The sequence below is a fragment of the Convolutriloba macropyga genome, chromosome 7 (assembly GCF_964194025.1).
Source record: "Convolutriloba macropyga chromosome 7, txConMacr16.3, whole genome shotgun sequence".
Classification (NCBI taxonomy): Eukaryota; Metazoa; Xenacoelomorpha; order Acoela; family Convolutidae; genus Convolutriloba; species Convolutriloba macropyga.
Window position 1 is genome coordinate 17048118 of NC_134474.1, and position 24336 is coordinate 17072453.

A 24336-nucleotide genomic window follows, 5' to 3' on the forward strand; every position below is an offset into this window, starting at 1 on the left:
AGGCCGAATCTGAATGTAAATTCAATTGAGCTTAAGAGAAGCTTGGCAAATCTATGGACGAAAAAATGCTGTGTCCAGTGGTTCGTTCAAGTTTAATTTTGTTAAATTGCATGAATTAGAGTCAAGTATAGGCATTTAAAACCAGTTTTTTAAGATTGAATTGTTCGTATTTTTTGGAATCGAGGGCCAGGTTGATTGACTGATCATTTTCTAAATAAAATAATTGGCGGATTAAAGTATTTGTCAAAACAGCTAGATGGTTTTTCTATATGACCCTTATTGAGTAAATTTTCAAGTTCTGTTTTTCTTGTTAGGAGATGAAAGTGTGCTTTGCAACCTTTTGATGGTTACTGTTATTTTTTGTGGATTTTCAAATTTCCAGAGTATCATTTAGTCCTGCCAGTTCTGCTTCTTTTTTACAGAAAGCTTTTCTCTATTTCCAGTTATTGCGGGCTCTGGTTTGGGATGTAATTCAGGTTTTCTTGAAAGTGGTTGTTTTGTGATTCTAATATAAAGGTCATCTAGTAAGCCTCTGATCATTATGCAAGCAAATTGATCAGACCTAACTAAAAATCTTCTTCGATTCTTTCACATTGTAATTTATGTACTTAAGATTTCCAATCGATTCGAATCGTTCTTGTGAGAATGGTTCAAAATTATTTGGCTTCTCGGTACGCTGATGAAAGATTTGAAATTGAACATGCACTTCCTGAATCTTAAAATTACGGAGCAGTTTGATTTGCGCATAAACAATTTCCGGTTTTTGGACTAATATTGTTGTTTTTCAAATTTAGACATGAAGAATTTTTTATTACCAGTATTAAATCATCTTTAGTCCATTTTGAATACTATTTTTTACTTTTGGACTGAGAACTGAATTTCATTGGATTAGTTTTTTTAAATTAATCTTGTTAAAGTGAAACTCAAGGCCACAATGAATGCCTTACTTGTCCGTTTTGGACAATTTTGTTTATGATTTGTCTGTCCACAATTTTGGCATTGGTTGTTTGCTCCACAATCGGTGTCATTACTGTTTGTTGTCTATGAGTAATATTTCTGCGCAAGATTGGTTGTTGAATTGAATTATGTTTAAGCTGCTCAAATTGTTTTTTGTTAATTTGTCTTGGTTTAAACGGCACATTCTCATGTTTTTTGTTATGCCTTGGACTCGATCTGGCTCTATGGCTTGACGTAAAAGGTTTATATTTTTTACTTGTTGGATGGTGAATGTTCTCATGAAAATTTTTTATGGTAAGGGTTTGTTTTGATACCGTTTCTTTAAGCGGAAGGGCGAAGCTTCTTCTTGATCGCAAAAAGCCCATGACTCATTTCCACAAAACGTTCTAAATTGCGCAGTTTTTTGAGACTAGAGGTTTTTTGAGATTATTGTTGACTTTTGTGTATTTAAAATCACCTAGCAATTTTTTTGAATTTGATTTTCAAGGAATCAAGTGTTTAAAAAGTCTGTCTACCTTGTTTTCGTAAATATCAAATCAAGTTTTCTGCTGATGACTAGAGAAAAACTAGAGTTGTTCCGCTGTGTCGTTTTTCTGTTGTATTTGATAGAAGAAAATAAAACAGTCAGAGGCTGTTTTTCACGGTTGCAAGAAGGAAATTTATAACAGTGCCAACAGTATTATAGCTAATAGATCATAGATGTTTTCATGAGGAAATTTTTGGATAAAGATTTGGCTGCCTTCTGTTTCCTTGAATAGAAAAAGGGAAACACTTTGAAAAAATGAAACAAGTTTGTCCTGCATTTTCTTGTTCGGTTGAAGAAACCGAGACAGTCACGATCAACCTGTTCGTTGCCGTGAATTTGTTGCCAGTCCAAAGAAGGTACGTCACAGGGAGATGCTAATACCTTGGCAACCCAAGTCTAGGTACAGACTTACGAAAAGATGCTCTACCCAAATGTACTATGAAAAGACCATACTCAACTCATTTGAGCTATGAAAAGATTTTATTTGGACTTTAAGACAATCTGGACTTTAGCTGGGCTCAGATTTTATGCAAAAGACTAAAGCTGGACACAAAATTTTACAAAAGACTAGCTCGACCCAATATTTGGACTGGTCTTAAGCTCGACACAATGTTAGCAAACAAAGTCGAGCTAAAGTCTTTTCATTGGTCCTTCATTAGTCTTTTCATAAGTCTGCTTTGTTGCCATAGAAATTGTCCGTCCACCACTATTGCATATACCGTAGTCAGCGTGTATGCTCTTTCATTTTTACGATCCAGAAGAACCACCAATCCCTCAAAAACCTGCAATACTTTTATAAAAAAGAAATATAGGATCTTTTCCGTTTGTGCCCCCCCAGTACGTTATGCGCCCCCCAGTTACAAAGCACGTGTCATTTTTATAGTAAATTATTATGTAAATATATTGCACGTGCGTCTGGGGGGTGCAAATAATATGCGCCCACTAAGCTGGGGAGGGGGGGGGGGGGGGGGCACAAACTGAAAAGATCCGAAATACAATTTTGAGGGGAAAACAAACTGAATAACATCAAAATTTTTAATGGCTAATGGGAGGAGGACCAATACACTTACGCTAGCTGGTTTCATTGAATCAAGTAATTTGGTAATATACTCGAGTTTCCATAACTGTTTATCTTAAGTTTTGACAAAGATCTTAAGGTTTTTCGTAGTTTTCCAACTGTTTTGTATGTTGGACTGCTCTGGTGCAAAGCTATTTAGTCTTGCTCCGTCTCTTCTTCTGTATGTACAGAAGCAAAAAAAAACTGAAAAAGTTCGGATTTTGAAAAATAACTGACTTATGAAAGACTAATGGTGGACCCATGAAAAGACATTTACTCGACTTTGTTGGTTATGAAAAGACTTAAGCTCGACCCATGAAAAGATATGAGCTCGACTTTAACTAGGAAGCTCGACCGTGTAATTATAGTCAATATTGCCCCCGCCCACTAGACTTTTAAAGTCTTTTCATCAGTCGAGGCCTAGACCTGGGAAGGTACGGTATATCCATACTACTGTTTAATGACCTCAATTGCTACTCGAACGTAACAGAAAATCAGTATCCGAACGACAGCAGTGCAGTAAGAACTTTGAAGAAAATACAATTTTTTTCTAACTATGCAATCCATGTATCAAATTGAGACATCAAGTTGATGGGTCAAAACGCTAATTGATTTTAAAAGACAACGCAAATCAAGAGCTCATGAAGTCATCGGGCAACTGATGTCAAATTGGCAGATGGTTGCATTGTTTTTGCGATTAGTCGTTGATAATGAAGAATTGCGTGCATCACTCCCAGCGGCGGCACCCCATGAGTTTTCTAATCTGCTTTAAAGTACAAAAAGTTGTAAAACACCTCCGCAAAACACCTAGTGTTGTTTCACTGGAGGGGTTCAGCAAACTTTCTTCAAACTCTCGCAATATTTTTTTAGAGAGCAGACTTTTGAGATTTTTAGAGCCACCCCGTGCACCGAATCCCGGAATTCCTTCCGGGAAACCCGGGAATCTTAGCGCATCTTATATTTTCCCGGTAATCTTAGCGCGAAACCCGGGAGTCTTAACGTTTCTCGGTAATCTTGACGGGAAAACCGGGAGTCTTAACGTTTCCCGGTAATCTTGACGGAAAAACCGGGAGTCTTAACGTTTCCCGGTAGTCTTGACGGGAAAACCGGGAGTCTTAATGTTTCCCGGTAATCTTGGCAGGATCGCGGGAGTCCTAACTTTTCTCGACTATCCTTGCAGGAAATCTGTATATAAGCATTTTTACTGTGAAACTTAACCCAAGATGAATTATCTCCTTTTGGTAAAAAAGAGGGGAACGTCGGGAATCTCGAAATTTTTACTTTGGGGGTAGAAAAATTGATTTAAAAATAAAAATTTTTGATTTTCGTTCTTATTTTGTCTCCTTTCAACAATTTCTCTTGCAATCATTTGACTATTTTCTTTTGAAATATCTCAAACAATAGATAAAAGTTGGTAAATTTATAAGCTCAAGGGTCTGGGTTGGGAGGTTGATTTTTTTGCTCCATCATATATAAATCTAAATACAAAAATTTTTGAATTTTTTTTATAAATTTTGTCTCATTTCAACACTTTCTCTTGCTCCCAAATGGTTCTTCGAAAAATGGCAAATATCAATTGAAAGTAGGCAAAAACAGGAGCTGAAAAACCTATGTTGGTTCTCGATTTTTTGCTCCATCATAAAGAAAATTTCATTCAAAAATAAAAATTTTCGATATTTGCTCTAACTTTGTCTCGTTTCAACACCTCCTCTTGCAACCAACTCATTTTTTTCTTTGAAATATCTCAAACATTTTTTAAAACTAGGTAAAAGCATAAGCTCATAAGCCTAGTTTGGGGGGTCGATTTTTTTGCTCCATCACATAGAAAATTTGATTTAAATACAAAAACTTTCGGATTTTTTTTATAACTTTTGTCTCCTTTCAACACTTTCGCTTGCACCCAACTAATTTTTCTGGAAAATCTTAAACAGTAATTGAAAGTAGGCAAAAGCAGGAGCTGAAAAATTTATGTTGGTGCTCTATTTTTTGCTCCATCATAGAGAAAATTTGATTCAAAATTAAAAACTTTCGATATTTGCTCCACTTATGCCTCGTTTCAACACCTTCTCTTGCAATCAACTGATTATTTTTTTTTGAAATATCTCAAACAGTAGATAAAAATTGGTAAAATTATAAGCTCAAGGGGTTGGGTTGGGAGGTTGATTTTTTTGCTCCATCATATAGAAAATTTAATCTAAATACAGAAATTTTTGAATTTTTTTTATAAATTTTGTCTCATTTCAACACTTTCTCTTGCTCCCAAATGGTTCTTCGAAAAATGGCAAATATCAATTGAAAGTAGGCAAAAGCAGGAGCTGAAAAACCTATGTTGGTACTCGCTTTTTGCTCCATCATATAGAAAATTTCATTCAAAAATAAAAATTTTCGATATTTACTCTAATTTTGTCTCGTTTCAACACCTCCTCTTGCAACCAACTGATTTTTTTCTTTGAAATATCCCAAACAAAATTTAAAAGTAGATAAAAGCATAAGCTCATAAGCCTAGTTTGGGGGGTCGATTTTTTTGCTCCACCACATAGAAAATTTGATTTAAATACAAAATATTTCAGATTTTTTTTATAACTTTTGTCTCCTTTCAACACTTTCGTTTGCACCCAACTAATTTTTCTGGAAAATCTTAATTAATATCATTAATTGGAAGTAGGCAAAAGCAGGAGGTGAAAAATCTATGTTGGTGCTCGATTTTTTGCTCCATCATACAGAAAATTTGATTCAAAAATAAAAATTTTTGATATTTGCTCTACTTATGCCTCGTTTCAACTCCTTCTCTTGCAGCCAACCCATTATCTTCTTCAAAATATCTCAAACATTAATTGAAAATACGTGAAAAAATAGGTTCAAAAGTGTAGGTTGTGGGGTCGATCTTCTGTTCCATTATAAAGAAAATTTGATTTAAATACAAAAATTTTCGAAGTTTTTTTAACTTTTGTATCCTTTCAACATTTTCTCCTGCACCCAACTGATTTTTTTTTTGAAAAATTACAAACCTTGATTAACAGAAGGTCAAAGCAGGAGCTCAAGGATCTAAGTTTGAGGGGGGTTGATCGATTTCTTTGCTCCATCAAATAGAAAATTTGATTCATCAAAAAAAACTTGTTTCATTTTTTTTTCGATAATTTGTGGCTAATATAGCGACGTTGAGTTTTTTATTGTTTACTTGTTGGATTTTCGGATGTCCAGTGACATATAACTGTACTGCATTTGCTTACATTGGCACCTTCCATCTCGTTTTTGAAGCAAATGTCAGTTATTTTCCAGAATTAAGCACGTTCTAAAGTTGCAAAAATTGTTGTATGGTTCACAATTTTTTTGATTTCTCCGTTAATACTGTACCAAATTGAGTCAATTAAAGCCCGCTGTGTTACTACTTAGTACCACTTTGTTGCCAAACACAGTTGCTGTACAGAAACGGCCCAGCTATAAAGTTATTCAAGAGCAAATTTCAAAAATGTTCCCTCGGAACAATTTTTACGTTAATAGATTCAATTTTTTTTTGTTGGGAGCTTTTTGAAGTTGCAAATAGTGCTAATTATCCATTTTGCAAGTCTATGAGGCTACTACAACCAACAGTTTTTAGCTTTTTGACGATTTACCATTTTTGGTCTTTTCAGTAATTTTCAATGAAATCGGTTTTTGACTCAAAACACACAAAACAGTGTGTTTTTTCCCACCTCGTGGTAAGGGTCTTGGGTGTCAACTAAACTACCAGAAGACTTAACAGACGTCCAGAAACACGTGCGTGACGCTTCCGAACGTGGTTTTTCAGGTTTTCTCGTTAATTGGGGCTCCGGGGAAAACAAAAAAACCGGCTTACTGTACAGGTTTTTGTTAATAACTACTAAAGTACTGTACCAATTTCAACAAATGTAGGCTCATTTTATTGGTAATGAACTCCTCTTGCTTAGTTTAGACGCTTGTTAGTTGGGCTGCCTGGTGAAAAAAATTATTCAAGTGCAAAATCGGAAAAATTGTTGATTTTGGGACCTCTTGGGTCACCCTAATTTCGGTACCACAAAACAGTTGATTTAGTGTACTTATAGTGGCTCGTTAGATTCCCCAGAATGTCCTGATTATTATGCACTATATTTTGTATAGCGTTTTCCGTGGTCATGATGCTCAATTTTGACTCTGCAGTGGTTGTACTCTGCTTTTTTGGTTATTTGGTACCGGACCTTATCTTTGACATATCTCGTCGTAGAAGGATCCGATTTCTGATCTGTTTGCATCATCTGTCAGGATATTAAATGAGCTTTCTCACATTATATATAACGTATAGCGTTTTCTGGAATTTCGTTCAGTTTTTGGCCAGTAACGGTACCCCCATTTTGACCCCCTGAAGCAGGATACCTGACAAGCGGAGGTCGGATAGACCACTTCAAAATCAGTTTTTACTGTAAATTGTAGGTTGTTTAGACGCAGTATTATCTCTTGGTTGTAATGGTGTAGTTTAATAACGTTGTTCGACATGTTTTAGAGGTTAATTTTGACAATAACAGTGGTGTCACTATAACACGTGTGTCACTTGGTACCGGACCTTGTTTTTGTAATAGCTCCTCGTAGAGTGAACCAATTTGGCTCAAATTTTGAAGATAAGCGCAGTTTGAGTCGTACTTTAATTCTGCCAAAGTTTGCGCGTTTAGTTTTGATCGGCCGTTTTCGAGATATTTTCCAGGACACTCACCTCCAGTTTGACATTTTGGTGTCCTGGTGCACCCATATTTCTACTTGTGAATCGATGAAAATAGTGAATTGAGTTTTCAGGGGTGGTTTGTTGAACACCCAGTGGGGTGGGCTTGCTCGTCATATATAGTTTATGCTCCATTTTCAGTCGTATTATTTCAGAATCATGTCTGATGCTCCCGAAATATGTCATTTGAAGCGTATCCCCAAGAAGTGTACCAGTTCTGGCAGTTGCGGCAATGAGAACAGTTCTACACCCAAGCCATGCAGTTCGGCTAATGAGGTTTATGATTTGTGATGTTTTAGATAGGTACTGCATGTATAATAGTGCTTTCATGGTCTTGGGTAATAAGCGCAGGGGGGCATAAAATGCCAACCTAGATTTCCCCAAAATCACGTCGGGCTTTTCGTAGTGCATGCAATGTTTATGTGTCTTAGGCTTTATTGGTCTCAGCGTGTCTATAGAGACGGCCGATTTGGGTTTCAATTCGGTATTGTCTCTCTTTTTTGATCATTCCATGTACCGTTCATTTCATTTTGATCATTTCATGTAGTAGTAGTAGTAGTATTATTATGATTATTATTATGACTTCGTGCATATGCCACTGGGATGTTATTCCCGCTGTTAGGTTCTAGGATATGCACGACAGTTTTCACAGATACAAATGAATGTCCATGTGCAAGGATTCTGCTCATTCCAGTTCCTTTCGAAATAGCTCCACATGTATTCAATGAGTTTCCTCTTCAGTTGCTGCTCACCTCTCCACTTGTTAGTTATTTTTGTGACTGGGCCGGGCCGTCTTTACACTGTCTGGAATAACCAGAGTTTTGTTATAATAACCAGAGTTTTGGTATAATTGGCTCCAGTAGAGAAAACATGAAATTTTGAAAAAAAAACTTTTCTCGAAAAAGTCGTCTATTTTTCAAGATATTGGAAATAATACATATATTGTTTTTGTCGTGCTTTTTTATAGTTTCCTCAATTGTACTGACTATATGGACTGTGACTTGTACCAAAATTCCGTCGAAATCGTAAAATTGCAACAATTGTTGTCATTTTCAAGGAATTTCAGTTTTTTGATAATTAGGTAAATATTTTTAGTTTTTCTCTAGCTCCCAATGAAAAAATTTTTGGTTTCTTAGGCTTTATTGGTGTTTCCCACACTCACAGTGCCTATGAAGACGGCCGAATCGTATGTAATCTCGGTTTTGTCTCTTTATTGATTATTTCGTAGTTAGGAGAACTAGGTGTCTTTTTTCTTCTAAAATAGGGCTTCTTTTTTCGCCAATTTCTCTCTAGACTTGACTCTTTTGTGTTCTTTGGGTTTAGAACCTGTTAGTTGTCACAAGTATACGTCTCTATAAGCAAAAAGAACTAGAGTTTCTGTTTCATTGGCTCCAGTATAGAGAAACTTGAAATTATGAGAAAAAACTCTTCTCGAAAAATTCTTCTATTTTTCAAGATATTGGAAATAATACATATATTGCTTTTATCGTGCTTTTTTATAGTTTTCTCAGTTGTACTGACTATATGAACGGTAATTTGTACCAAAATTCCGTCGAAATCGTAAAATTGCAACAATTGTTTTCATTTTCAAAGAATTTCAGTTTTTTGATAATTAGGTACATATTTTTACTTTTTCTCTAGCTCCCAATGAAAAAATTTTTGGTTTCTTAGGCTTTATTGGTGTTACCCACACTCACAGTGCCTATGAAGACGGCCGAATCGTATGTAATCTCGGTTTTGTCTCTTTATTGATTATTTCGTAGTTAGGAGAACTAGGTGTCTTTTTTCTTCTAAAATAGGGCTTCTTTTTTCACCAATTTCTCTCTAAACTTGACTCTTTTGCCTTCTTTGGGTTTAGAACCTGTTAGTTGTCACAAATATACGTCTCTATAGGCAAAAAGAACTAGAGTTTCTGTTTAATTGGCTCCAGTATAGAGAAACTTGAAATTATGAGAAAAAAAACTCTTCTCGAAAAAGTCTTCTATTTTTCAAGATATTGGAAATAATAGATATTTTGTTTTTTGTTGACTTTTTTCTAGTTTTCTCTGCTGTACCGACTATATGAACTGTGAATTGTACCAAAATTCCGTCGAAATCGTAAAATTGCAACAATTGTTGTCATTTTCAAAGAATTTCAGTTTTTTGATAATTAGGTACATATTTTTAATTTTTCTCTAGCTCCCAATGAAAAAATTTTTGGTTTCTTAGGCTTTATTGGTGTTACCCACACTCACAGTGCCTATGAAGACGGCCGAATTGTGTGTTTTTTCGGTTTTGTCTTTTTATTGATTATTTCGTAGTTAGGAGAACTAGGTGTCTTTTTTCTTCTAAAATAGGGCTTCTTTTTTCGCCAATTTCTCTCTAAACTTGACTCTTTTGCGTTCTTTGGGTTTAGAACCTGTTAGTTGTCACAAATATACGTCTCTATAGGCAAAAAGAACTAGAGTTTCTGTTTAATTGGCTCCAGTATAGAGAAACTTGAAATTATGAGAAAAAAACTCTTCTCGAAAAAGTCTTCTATTTTTCAAGATATTGGAAATAATAGATATTTTGGTTTTTGTTGACTTTTTTCTAGTTTTCTCTGTTGTACCGACTATATGAACTGTGAATTGTGTAAAAATTCCGTTGGAATCGGAAAATTGCAAAAATTGTTGTAATTTTCAAAGGATTTCAGTTTTTTGATAGATAGGTGCATATTTTTACTATTTCTCTAGCTCCCAATGAAAAATATTATAGTTTCTTAGACTTTATTGGTGACTCTCACTCTCACAGTGTCTGTGGAGACGGCCGATTCGTATGTAATTTCGGTTTTGTCTTTTTATTGATTATTTCCTAGTTAGGAGAACTAGGTGTATTTTTTCTTCTAAATTAGATCTTCTTTTTTCGGCAATATCTCTCGAAACTCGACTATTTTGTCTTCTTTGGGTTTAGAACCTGTTAGTTCGTACTAATATACGTCTTTATATGCTAAAAGAACTAGAGTTTCTGTTTAAGTTCATCCAGTATAGAGAAACTTAAAATTATGAGAAAAAGAACTCTTCTCGAAAAAGTCTTCTATTTTTCAAAATATTGGAAATAATAGATATTTTGTTTTTTGTTGACTTTTTTCTAGTTTTCTCAGTTGTACCAACTTTATGAACTGTGAATTGTACCAAAATTCCGTCGGAATCGGAAAATTGCAAAAATTGTTGTCTTTTCAAAGGATTTCAGTTTTTTTTGATAGATAGGTGCATATTTTTACTATTTCTCTAGCTCCCAATGAAAAATATTTTAATTTCTTAGGCTTTATTGGTGTTACCCACACTCACAGTGCCTATGAAAACGGTCGAATCGTATTTAATTTCGGTTTTATCTCTTTATTGATTCTTTCGTAGTTAGGAGAACTAGGTGTCTTTTTTCTTCTAAAATAGAGCTTCGTTTTTCGCCAATTTCTCTCTAAACTTGACTCTTTTGTGTTCTTTGGGTTTAGAACCTGTTAGTTGTCACAATTATACGTCTCTATAGGCAAAAAGAACTAGAGTTTCTGTTTAATTGGCTCCCATATAGAGAAACTTAAAATTATGAGAAAAAAAACTCTTCTCGAAAAAGTCTTCTATTTTTCAAGATAATGGAAATAATAGATATTTTGTTTTTTGTTGACTTTTTTATAGTTTTCTCAGTTGTACAGACCATATGAACTGTGAATTGTACCAAAATTCCGTCGAAATCGTAAAATTGCAACAATTGTTGTCATTTTCAAAGAATTTCAGTTTTTTGATAATTAGGTACATATTTTTAATTTTTCTCTAGCTCCCAATGAAAAAATTTTTGGTTTCTTAGGCTTTATTGGTGTTACCCACACCCGCAGTGCCTATGAAGACGGCCGAATCGTATGTAATTTCGGTTTTGTCTCTTTATTGATTATTTCGTAGTTAGGAGAACTAGGTGTAATTTTTCTTCTAAAATAAAGCTTCCTTTTTCGGCAGTTTCTCTCTAAACTCGACTCTTTTGTGTTCTTTGGGTTTAGAACCTGTTAGTGGTCACTAATATACGTCCTTTTATGCACAAAGAACGAGAGTTTCTGATTTATTGGCTCCAGTATAGAGAAACTTGAAATTATGAGAACAAAAACTCTTCTCGAAAAAGTCTTCTATTTCTCAAGATAATGGAAATAATAGATATTTTGTCTTTTATTGTCTTTTTTGTACTTTTCTCAATTGTACCAACTATATGAGCCGTGATTTGTACTAAAATTCCATCGGAATTGTAAAATTGCGACAATTGTTGTCATTTTCAAAAGATTTTAGTTTTTTGATAATCATGTACATATTTTTACTTTTTCTCTAGCTCCCAATGAAAAAATTTTTGGTTTTTTAGGCTTTATTGGTGTTACCCACACTCGCAGTGCCTATGAAGACGGCCGAATCGTGTGTAATTTCGGTTTTGTCTCTTTATTGATTATTTCGTAGTTAGGAGAACTAGGTGTAATTTTTCTTCTAAAATAGAGCTTCCTTTTTCGGCAGTTTCTCTCTAAACTCGACTCTTTTGTGTTCTTTGGGTTTGGAACCTGTTAGTGGTCACTAATATACGTCCTTTTATGCACAAAGAACGAGAGTTTCTGATTTATTGGCTCCAGTATAGAGAAACTTGAAATTATGAGAACAAAAACTCTTCTCGAAAAAGTCTTCTATTTCTCAAGATAATGGAAAAAAAAGATATTTTGTCTTTTATTGTCTTTTTTGTACTTTTCTCAATTGTACCAAATATATGAGCCGTGATTTGTACCAAAATTCCATCGGAATTGTAAAATTGCAACAATTGTTGTCATTTTCAAAAGATTTCAGTTTTTGATAATCATGTACATATTTTTACTTCTTCTTTAGCTCCCAATGTCCCTTTTTTGATTATTTCCCTTTAGCTCCCAATGTCCCTTTAGCTCCCAATGTCCCTTTCTTCTTTAGCACCCAATGTCCCTTTTTCGATTATTTCGTTGTCAGGAGAACTAGGTGTATTTTTTCTTCTAAAATAGAGCTTATTTTTTCGCCAATTTCTCTTTAAATTCGACTCTTTTGTGTTCTTTGGGTTTAGAACCTGTTAGTTCTCACTAATATACGTCCTTTAATGCAAAAAGAACGAGAGTTTCTGATTTATTGGCTCCAGTATAGAGAAACTTGAAATTATGAGAAAAAAAACTCTTCTCGAAAAAGTCTTCTATTTTTCAAGATATTGGAAATAATAGATATTTTGTTTTTTGTTGACTTTTTTCTAGTTTTCTCTGTTGTACCGACTATATGAACTGTGAATTGTATCAAAATTCCGTCGGAATCGGAAAATTGCAAAAATTGTTGTCATTTTCAAAGGATTTCAGTTTTTTGATAGATAGGTGCATATTTTTACTATTTCTCTAGCTCCCAATCAAAAATATTTTAGTTTCTTAGGCTTTACTGGTGATTCTCACTCTCACAGTGTCCATGGAGACGGCCGATTCGTATGTAATTTCGGTTTTGTCTCTTTATTGATTATTTCCTAGTTAGGAGAACTAGGTGTATTTTTTCTTCTAAATTAGATCTTCTTTTTTCGGCAATATCTCTCGAAACTCGACTATTTTGTCTTCTTTGGGTTTAGAACCTGTTAGTTGTCACAAGTATACGTGTCTACAGGCAAAAAGAACCAGAGTTTCTGTTTAATTGGCTCCAGTATAGAGAAACTTGAAATTATGAGAAAAAACTCTTCTCGAAAAAGTCTTCTATTTTTCAAGATATTGGAAATAATAGATATTTTGGTTTTTCTTGACTTTTTTCTAGTTTTCTCAGTTGTACCAACCATATGAACTGTGAATTGAACCAAAATTCCGTCGGAATCGGAAAATTGCAAAAATTGTTGTCATTTTCAAAGGATTTCAGTTTTTTGATAGATAGGTGCATATTTTTACTATTTCTCTAGCTCCCAATCAGAAATATTTTAGTTTCTTAGGCTTTACTGGTGATTCTCACTCTCACAGTGTCCATGGAGACGGCCGATTCGTATGTAATTTCGGTTTTGTCTCTTTATTGATTATTTCCTAGTTAGGAGAACTAGGTGTATTTTTTCTTCTAAATTAGATCTTCTTTTTTCGGCAATATCTCTCGAAACTCGACTATTTTGTCTTCTTTGGGTTTAGAACCTGTTAGTTGTCACAAGTATACGTGTCTACAGGCAAAAAGAACCAGAGTTTCTGTTTAATTGGCTCCAGTATAGAGAAACTTGAAATTATGAGAAAAAAATTTCTTCTCGCAAAAGTCTTCTATTTTTCAAGATATTGGAAATAATAGATATTTTGTTTTTTGTTGACTTTTTTCTAGTTTTCTCAGTTGTACCAACCATATGAACTGTGAATTGAACCAAAATTCCGTCGGAATCGGAAACTTGCAAAAATTGTTGTCATTTTCAAAGGATTTCAGTTTTTTGATAGATAGGTGCATATTTTTACTATTTCTCTAGCTCCCAATCAAAAATATTTTAGTTTCTTAGGCTTTACTGGTGATTCTCAGTCTCACAGTGTCCATGGAGACGGCCGATTCGTATGTAATTTCGGTTTTGTCTCTTTATTGATTATTTCCTAGTTAGGAGAACTAGGTGTATTTTTTCTTCTAAATTAGATCTTCTTTTTTCGGCAATATCTCTCGAAAATCGACTATTTTGTCTTCTTTGGGTTTAGAACCTGTTAGTTGTCACAAGTATACGTGTCTACAGGCAAAAAGAACCAGAGTTTCTGTTTAATTGGCTCCAGTATAGAGAAACTTGAAATTATGAGAAAAAAAACTCTTCTCGAAAAAGTCTTCTATTTTTCAAGATATTGGTAATAATAGATATTTTGGTTTTTGTTGACTTTTTTCTAGTTTTCTCAGTTGTACCAACCATATGAACTGTGAATTGAACCAAAATTCCGTCGGAATCGGAAAATTGCAAAACTTGTTGTCATTTTCAAAGGATTTCAGTTTTTTGATAGATAGGTGCATATTTTTACTATTTCTCTAGCTCCCAATCAAAAATATTTTAGTTTCTTAGGCTTTACTGGTGATTCTCAGTCTCACAGTGTCTATAGAGACGGCCGAATTGTATGTAATTTCGGTTTTGTCTTTTGATTGATTATTTCGTTGTTAGGAGAACTAGGTGTCTTTTTTCTTCTAAAATAGAGCTTCTTTTTTCGCCAATTTCTCTCTAAACTTTACTCTTTTGTCTTCTTTGGGTTTAGAACCTGTTAGTTGTCACAAATATACGTGTCTACAGGCAAAAAGAACCAGAGTTTCTGTTTAATTGGCTCCAGTATAGAGAAACTTGAAATTATGAGAAAAAAAACTCTTCTCGAAAAAGTCTTCTATTTTTCAAGATATTGGAAATAATAGATATTTTGGTTTTTGTTGACTTTTTTCTAGTTTTCTCAGTTGTACCAACCATATGAACTGTGAATTGAACCAAAATTCTGTCGGAATCGGAAAATTGCAAAAATTGTTGTCATTTTCAAAGGATTTCAGTTTTTTGATAGATAGGTGCATATTTTTACTATTTCTCTAGCTCCCAATCAAAAAGATTTTAGTTTCTTAGGCTTTTTTGGTGATTCTCACCCTCACAGTGTCTATAGAGACGGCCGAATTGTATGTAATTTCGGTTTTGTCTTTTTATTGATTATTTCGTTGTTAGGAGAACTAGGTGTCTTTTTTCTTCTAAAATAGAGCTTCTTTTTTCGCCAATTTCTCTCTAAACTTGACTCTTTTGTGTTCTTTGGGTTTTTAACCTGTTAGTTGTCACAAATATACGTGTCTACAGGCAAAAAGAACCAGAGTTTCTGTTTAATTGGCTCCAGTATAGAGAAACTTGAAATTATGAGAAAAAAAACTCTTCTCGAAAAAGTCTTCTATTTTTCAAGATATTGGAAATAATAGATATTTTGGTTTTTGTTGACTTTTTTCTAGTTTTCTCAGTTGTACCAACCATATGAACTGTGAATTGAACCAAAATTCTGTCGGAATCGGAAAATTGCAAAAATTGTTGTCATTTTCAAAGGATTTCAGTTTTTTGATAGATAGGTGCATATTTTTACTATTTCTCTAGCTCCCAATCAAAAAGATTTTAGTTTCTTAGGCTTTTTTGGTGATTCTCACCCTCACAGTGTCTATAGAGACGGCCGAATTGTATGTAATTTCGGTTTTGTCTTTTTATTGATTATTTCGTTGTTAGGAGAACTAGGTGTCTTTTTTCTTCTAAAATAGAGCTTCTTTTTTCGCCAATTTCTCTCTAAACTTGACTCTTTTGTGTTCTTTGGGTTTTTAACCTGTTAGTTGTATTAAATATACGTGTCTACAGGCAAAAAGAACTAGAGTTTCTGTTTGATTGGCTCCAGTATAGAGAAACTTGAAATTATGATAAAAAAAACTCTTCTCGAAAAAGTCTTCTATTTTTCAAGATATTGGAAATAATAGATATTTTGTTTTTTGTTGAGTTTTTTCTAGTTTTCTCAGTTGTACCGACCATATAAACTGTGAATTGTACCAAAATTCCGTCGGAATCGGAAAATTGCAAAAATTGTTGTCATTTTCAAAGGATTTCAGTTTTTTGATAGATAGGTGCATATTTTTACTATTTCTCTAGCTCCCAATCAAAAAGATTTTAGTTTCTTAGGCTTTTTTGGTGATTCTCACCCTCACAGTGTCTATAGAGACGGCCGAATTGTATGTAATTTCGGTTTTGTCTTTTTATTGATTATTTCGTTGTTAGGAGAACTAGGTGTCTTTTTTCTTCTAAAATAGAGCTTCTTTTTTCGCCAATTTCTCTCTAAACTTGACTCTTTTGTGTTCTTTGGGTTTTTAACCTGTTAGTTGTATTAAATATACGTGTCTACAGGCAAAAAGAACTAGAGTTTCTGTTTAATTGGCTCCAGTATAGAGAAACTTGAAATTATGAGAAAAAAAAACTCTTCTCGAAAAAGTCTTCTATTTTTCAAGATATTGGAAATAATGAATATTTTGTTTCTTATTGTCTTTTTTGTACTTTTCTCAGTTGTACCAACTATATGAGCCTTGATTTGTACCAAAATTCCGTCGGAATTGTAAAATTGCAAGAATTGTTGTCATTTTCAAAGGATTTCAGTTTTTTGATAGATAAGTGCATATTTTTACTATTTCTCTAGCTCCCAATCAAAAATATTTTAATTTCTTAGGCTTTTTTGGTGATTCTCACTCTCACAGTGTCTATAGAGACGGCTGATTCGTATGTAATTTCGGTTTTGTCTTTTTATTGATTATTTCGTAGTTAGGAGAACTAGGTGTCTTTTTTCTTCTGAAATAGGGCTTCTTTTTTCGCCAATTTCTCTCTAGACTTGACTCTTTTGTGTTCTTTGGGTTTAGAACCTGATAGTTGTCACAAGTATACGTCTCTATAAGCAAAAAGAACTAGAGTTTCTGTTTAATTGGCTCCAGTATAGAGAAACTTGAAATTATGAGAAAAAAGCTCTTCTCGCAAAAGTCTTCTATTTTTCAAGATATTGGAAATAATAGATATTTTGTTTTTTATTGTCTTTTTTGTACTTTTCTCAGTTGTACCAACTATATGAGCCTTGATTTGTACCAAAATTCTGTCGGAATTGTAAAATTGCAAGAATTGTTGTCATTTTCAAAGGATTTCAGTTTTTTGATAGATAGGTGCATATTTTTACTATTTCTATAGCTCCCAATCAAAAATATTTTAGTTTCTTAGGCTTTTTTGGTGATTCTCACTCTCACAGTGTCTATAGAGACGGCCGAATTGTATGTAATTTCGGTTTTGTCTTTTTATTGATTATTTCGTAGTTAGGAGAACTAGGTGTCTTTTTTCTTCTGAAATAGGGCTTCTTTTTTCGCCAATTTCTCTCTAGACTTGACTCTTTTGTGTTCTTTGGGTTTAGAACCTGATAGTTGTCACAAGTATACGTCTCTATAAGCAAAAAGAACTAGAGTTTCTGTTTAATTGGCTCCAGTATAGAGAAACTTGAAATTATGAGAAAAAAGCTCTTCTCGCAAAAGTCTTCTATTTTTCAAGATATTGGAAATAATAGATATTTTGTTTTTTGTTGACTTTTTTCTAGTTTTCTCAGTTGTACCAACCATATGAACTGTGAATTGTACCAAAATTCCGTCGGAATCGGAAAATTGCAAAAATTGTTGTCATTTTCAAAGGATTACACTTTTTTCATAGATGGGTGCATTGCTTTTTTTTTGCTTTTGTTCGCTTTTGGAATACCAAGACCACCCAGCCCCGGGTATCAGGGGACACCACCAAGTGTAAACTGGTATCGCCCACCACATTTGGCATAAGTGGGACCACCCAGCCCCGGGTATCAGGGTTTTTTTTTTAGCTCTTAGGGGTTAATTTAGGCTCTAGGTTAATTTTTTTAATCAAGATTTTGCCACTCTTTCTTTGTTTTAGAACCGTAAAGTCAGCCAATCGGATAAAGAAAACGCACTGAAGAAAGGAGGCAATAAGAAACGGGTCCAGAAGACCAATCTCTACGCAAAAGCTATTTCCCTTCGCTTCAATTGTTTTCACCCATCCTCCTCTGATGGACTAAGAGCGGCAAAGAGTGAACTAATTGAGCATTATCCACTAATAAAAAGTGTTTCTTTCCTGTGCTCAAGGAGAAACGAAAGTGGTCTGAACGGTTGGATGAACTTTCGCAACCCTTCCGATTGCGAAATCACAAAGCAACAGATGACAAACCAGCCAATCAGTAAAATTGAAATACTCAAAGATGGAGACGTTAGTAAACCATGGTTCAAAGAGTCGATGATCTCCCAACCAGTTACCTTTAAAAAAAACGAGTGGTGTTGCCTGATGTCGATAACTTTTATAGTAGTGATGTGATGAAGTTTCCATGCAATAATTCTACTTGGTTTAGTGAACGTAATTGATTATTTATACGAAACGTGTTCATTTCATGTTTGTCTTTATAAAGGTGTATCACAGAGTAGCTCTTTTTACGTATGTGCGCAATTTAGGACTTTGTGGCTTGGGTCTCAAATTTTTTTATTGTTTTTAGTAAGGTAGGACATTTTGAGTCGCAGTGGCAGGTTTATTATGGTTAGTCGGGGCAGTTATTTTAACACCAGAACACCGGAGTTTGGGAATTTGAGGCTGAATTAAGTTTAAAGTCTAATCTTAGCGCAGGTTGTGTGAAATAATATTAGCGACAGGCCAGATATTTTTGTTTTTCTTCGAGGATGCCTATATAATACTTGCTTCATTTTTGAACTACCATACGTTGTCTTTTGTAATTAGAATCTCTACTGATCTTCAGTTTCAATGAGCGAGCTGCAGAAGCTAGAGAGGGCACTTCAGCGCCTTGAAAGAAGCACAAGACGATCAGAGAATGAGCATCGATTGTTCGTGGGAACAGTTAGAAGACTGAGAAAGAAACGTGATGTTGCTGTACAGAGAAGTAGAAATGAGCCCGTTGCCGTCCCAAGTATACCGGACGAAAATGTCAATCCCAGTGATTTGCCATCGGCAGGAACTGAATCAGAAGAGTTATATCTAAAAACAGCAGTTTCGGCTACACAACTCGGGATTAATCTGGCTATCGAAAATTTTACTGAGGACGAGCTAATCATTTTTATTGTCAGCCCACAAAAAACATCCCGTGATCCTTTAGACAAGAACAAAATTTTGGAAAATAAGAAGCAGGTGAATTTTCATTTTCCCGGATGCTGGCCAGAGGCAAGGTGTGCTATAAATCAAAAGGGCAGAGACCTAAAAAGAGCAAAGTTGAGATCAGTGAAAGAGCCAGCTGCGCAGCCAATTGCTGAGAGTGACGACTCCTCAAGAAATCTTGATAACATTGATGATTTTCTTGGAGCTAAGTAAATATTGTCAACTTTGTAGTTCGCGTTGAATGAATTTGTAAATTTGCTCTGCCGAATTGAAGTGGTTGAAATATGTTTTACTAGTCACATTTGAGCTAGTATGAAAGTAGATTGAAGCCAGTGAAGGCATCATTTGTGTATAGGCGGAAGAATTTTCTAGATTGTGTAATTCTTATCACCCAATTGTTATTCTTGAATTTTTTTCCAGAAATGGCAATGTTTCCAAAGGCGGTTAATTTTCTGGGCAGTGACTCGAATTCCAAATCTGCGCGTTTAAACGATAAAAAACTGCTTGAGAACTTCCAGGGGATAGACTTTTTGTTTTTTTTTGAAGACGGAAACTATAGAGAAATTGGCCTTGACCATAAGGCATGGCCGGACAAAATGAGCTACACATGTCGTAGCCAAGTAAAGAAGGGAGATGTTCTCAGACTCTATTGGACGAACAAGTTTTACAACGCTCCTTTCATTACCAAAGGCGATAGCAACTTTATAAAAGTTGTTTGCACTCAAATGGACAACAGGTTGGACAAGGCCAATACATCAACAGAGAAGGCGAATCTCCCCTTTTCTGCAGAAACAGAAGCCGCGATCGAGACAATCTCGCAGCAAAGTCGAAAACGGCTTTTGAGTGAATTGAACCTGTCATGCATTGACCCAAGTGCACAAAGAAAAAGGCCAAAGACTTCAGGAGATCAGGACATTGAAGTTGTCCGAACTGTCAAGGAGTCCAGTTCGTCGAATGCCCAAAAAAACCTTGTGCAGTCAAAACTGAAAACAATCTCCACGGTGAGTTTGCCGAACGAAAGCGCTGATGAACAGAGCGATGATCAGTGTGAAGATGCCAATTCCACTATTCCGCAAGTTCAACACGGAAATAGTCCAACTATTTTTGATGAGAACAATGACAATAGCCAGGAATCAGAAATCGAAGAAGTTGAGACCGAAGGTGAAGAGGCAATTGATGCTTCCAGTGACACTTCGATTCTGAACAGAGTGTGTAAAGCGATTCGCTCTGTAACGAAGGTTATAGACAATCAGCGAAGAGAGACTAGGGAGCTTAGGTTACATCTCGAAAATGAATTGAAAGCTGCGACCCCTGCTCCAAGTAGCGTTGTTAGTGAGGTCTCCAATGTAGAGAAAGGGCAATTTTTTTAAAAGGAGAGGACATGTCGCTGGTCGAAGGGAAGACTGCAAAGAAATATGGAAGGAATCTGGCGAGGAAATATTTTACAATTGAAGAGCTAAAAGACCAAAGAACCAGTCCTAGGAAGTCAACATCCCTAGCATCACTTGATGGAGAAAAATTGCAGGAAACTAAGGTGCTAATCGAGTGACGGTTTCCGGGCGAATTTATGCAGGCGTGTGATGCAATAGACGATTTGGGGCGCGATATCAAGAAAGATATTATTAGAAAAAGTAAGAAAGCTGCTGATGGAAATGATTGTAGTAGCAGACAGGAAGCAGAGTAAAAATGGCTATCGATGTCTCATCTGACTTCAGATGTCTACCTTAACTTTTCCATCTTTGTTGTATCTTATTTTAAACTTTGTCTTTAATGTTGTTTCTAATATAGCTCGTGCATTGACAATTATTTGGATGAGTATTTGATGTTCATAGCTGTGTTTTTTTTTCCTTAACTCTTTCATCATTGTTGTATCTTATTATAAACTGTGTCTTTAATTTTGTTACTAATATAGCTTGTTGCTTGTGCATTGACAATTAATCGGATGAGTACTTGATGTTCATAGCTCGCAGCTTCACAAAAAATTTACGCTATCAATTTATTTTGATTCTTTATGCAATTTGTTGCTAACAATATTGAAACTAGTTGTTGCCGTAAGTTCTTTTCGTGCTCAATGCTAAAGTTTTTGTCAAATTGGTTTCCCTGATTATACCAGTTCAAATTAAAAAATCATTACCGTTTCATTTTTTTCTGTAGAATTGAGGTTTTCTTGGTCGTTCTAAATTTTTTCATAGTTCGTTGAAATATTTAAGTTTAAATGCAATGGTTGATAACATTGCTTGGACAGATCTTGCTCAAGTCGACGCAGTCCTTACAGCTGAGCTTTTGGATAACGGGAATGTGCAAACGCATAAGATTCCAAGTGTTGGTCCAACTGTCTGTGAGTCAAACCGAAAAAAACTTGAAAGCCTTATGAGACGAGATTACTTGAATTTTCTAGAAAATTTCGATCTCCAACCCGGGAAAAAATCATTTTCAAAAGACGCTGCCCATACAAGTTTAGGCGTATTTGCCAAGCAGATGTTTGTTTTTAACGAAATTTTGTTTGGTTTAACTGGCTTCCTTGCTCCGATGCCTTCGTCTGAAATCATTGCGGGTGTCAATGATGTCTCTATTTGTGATCATTCGACGGGACCAAAATTGATGCTCGGTGGTGTTTCGTTTATTAATTCCTCATGTAGGGAAAATTCTGTTTATGTGCCTAACAGGTGCCGATCAAAAGTGCAAATTCGCGTTACTGCTATCAAAGGGATAGAAGTCGGAGAAGAAGTTACTGTGCGGTATGGAGGTGACTTTTTTGGACCTGATAGAATGTTCTGTGAGCGCCCACATGCTGAATTTCATGGTGCATCGTCTGTTATACTCCATAATTGGACAAGATCAGGAAAAGTCAAACCAATTATACACTACCCCGAGACCCCAGTGAAAGCAATATCAACTTTGACTCCGAAATCTGGAGTGATTTCGCCTCTTTCAAGCGCCGAGAAATCAGAAAGTCACAACTCAAAGCGTAAATTTAAAGCTCGTAGCTTTGCAAGCTATTGTAGCAGAATAAAACCAAAAAAGTCTCGTTACCTCTCAAGAAAAAAAGACTTCTCGTGTCAAGCTCCGGATCAAGCAGTGAAGAGCTAATGATTTCCAGTGAGGAAGCCGCCATCGCTCTACAAGAGGATTTTGCAAACACTGATTCTCCTTCGCCAGCACCGATTGAGTTCTCTACACCTTTGTTGTTGCGTCAAGTTGACAATTTTGTTGAAACTTCTAGTTCAGAGTCCTCAGACAGCTCAACAGAAACACCGTTGACAGAGTCAGAAGATGCGCTATGTGATGGATCACGAGTCTCGATGCCCGATTTTGTGGAGCAGTTCATTGGCATTGCTGATCAATTTGCATTGAGTGAACGAGCTGTCAAATCTCTTTTAAATCTGGTTGAACGTTCCTTGCCTTCTAAGAACAATTTGCCGAGTTTTTATCGTCTGCAACAGATGGAAGTCAATTCCAACAATCTAGAAGAGGAGGAATTACCGAATTGAGTAATTTTTCATTTGAACGTCAAATCTCAATTAAGCGCTTTGATTGAACGAAACATCGATTTAATTTATTCCAAGAATTGGCAGCTGCAGGAAGATATTCACTTGGAGCACAAAGAAAATTACCAAGTTTTACACTTTAGTTTAAGCACGGACGGCGTTTTGCCTGCGAAGTCCGCAAAGTTCAGTTTGTACCCAGTTTGGTTGATGTTGCTCAACTTGCCGCAAAAGCGCAGAGTTTGTTATCGTAATCTTTTATTAGTATCTTTGTTTGGGGGCAACAGCAAGCCTGATTGCTCATCACTTATGAAAAACTTGATTTATTTTGTTCACAGTTTCAACCATGAGCGCGTACTTCTAATTGGGGACAAAGAGTTCCAAGTCGAAATCAACATCCGACTTGTTACGGTTGATGCTGTCATGAAAGCCCCACTCGTAAACCAGACCCAATTTAACGGTTTGTACGGTTGCCCCAACTGCCTGGTACCAGGCCAGAGCCATTCGACTGGTAAGCCTTGGATCTATCCATACCAAGAGAGCAAGTCGGAAATGAGGACAAACAAACACCGTTTAGAAGTTTTAGCTAAGGAGCCTACAGAAAAAAAAAACCTATCTTTTGTTTGAGAGGCGTGTCTGCTATTGAAAGTTTAGTATCAGTTCCCGAAGACGTGGTCATTGACTATATGCACCAAGTTTTGCTGGGTGTTGTGAAGAAGACTGTTAGCAATATCGTTCGTCAGAGAAATTTTTCGGCACAACAGAAGGGGCTTGTTTCCCGTCGGCTTACACTTTGTAGACTGCCTTCTCAAGAACATAATCGTCAGTTGCGTCCACTTGACACGCTCAAACTTTGAAAGCCTCTGAGTTAAAGTTGTTTCTTCTATATGGGATTTTATCTTTTCTCGGCACAATATCTGATCAGTTGTTTATTCATTTTTTCTTGTTGAGTACTGGAATTCGTGTATTATTAGAGCATAAATCGGAGAAGGAGATTGATATTGCTGGGAAATGTATTGACTGTTTTCAACGGCAGCTATCGCGGTTCTACAGTGACAAGTCAGAAACGTACAATGCGCATAGTTTGGGTCATCTTGCGGACCAGGTGAAACGTTGTGGCCCGCTGTCTGTGTGTTCTACTATTGCTTTCGAAGCAGCTCATTTTCAATTAAAAAGAAAACTTGGTGAAACAGTTTGGACCAAGTTATTCACTCGTTTAGCTGTGAAACGGCGTCAAAGAATTTTCTATAGAAGAAAACCGTTTGTTGAACAGGCTTTGAAAATTGGACCTCTATTGCTAAAACGGTGCAAAGATGTTCAGGCTCGAATTGGCATGGTAACGTCCGTCCTCAAAACTTGTTCCTCCTTTTCTAAACACGGGAAAAATTATCACTGCCACACGTCAAGCTGTAGTTTTGACATAAATGGTTCGTGCGAACATATTGTTATGATTAATTCTGGTGAGGGAATTAGTGTTGGACAATTACATGCGATTTATGTCGATCTAGATAATTTGTGCGGCGTTGTTCAAGTAAAAATGTTCGAGTCTGTGACTGCTTTAAGACAAAATTTACGTGACCGTCTAACTACTCTTGAATCAAGTGTGGATGTTATTGAAATGGATTTGGCAATGGATGAAGTATTAGAGATCTTAGAATCTCTTGACGATGCTCATTTTGTTGTCGGTTCTTTGAAAAATGAATTAGTTGATATAGACGTAATGAATTTGGTGGCACCGTGCATCCTGCGAGTTGTTGGCGTTTTGAATTTTGTGTCAGAACTCTGTTGCGTCTTCCAGAGAGATTGACTTGTTATATTTTCTGCAATGTAATGAAAACTGCTGATATAAAATAAGATGATAGAACTAGTATTGTACATGACAGAGGGCTTGTACTCAAAGCTTCTTTAGTGTTCTTATTTGTTAAAAGCAATTGGTGTCTGTTGATCTTAGTGTACGTATGTT

The 24336-nt window shown here is 35.5% G+C and overlaps 1 protein-coding gene across 4 annotated transcripts in view; it reads right to left on the reverse strand.

Moving 5' to 3' along the window:
• The window catches only part of LOC142342653 (dual specificity calcium/calmodulin-dependent 3',5'-cyclic nucleotide phosphodiesterase 1A-like), a 339291-nt gene that overhangs the window by 143333 nt on the left and 171622 nt on the right, over positions 1 to 24336 (reverse strand). The window lies entirely within an intron of this gene.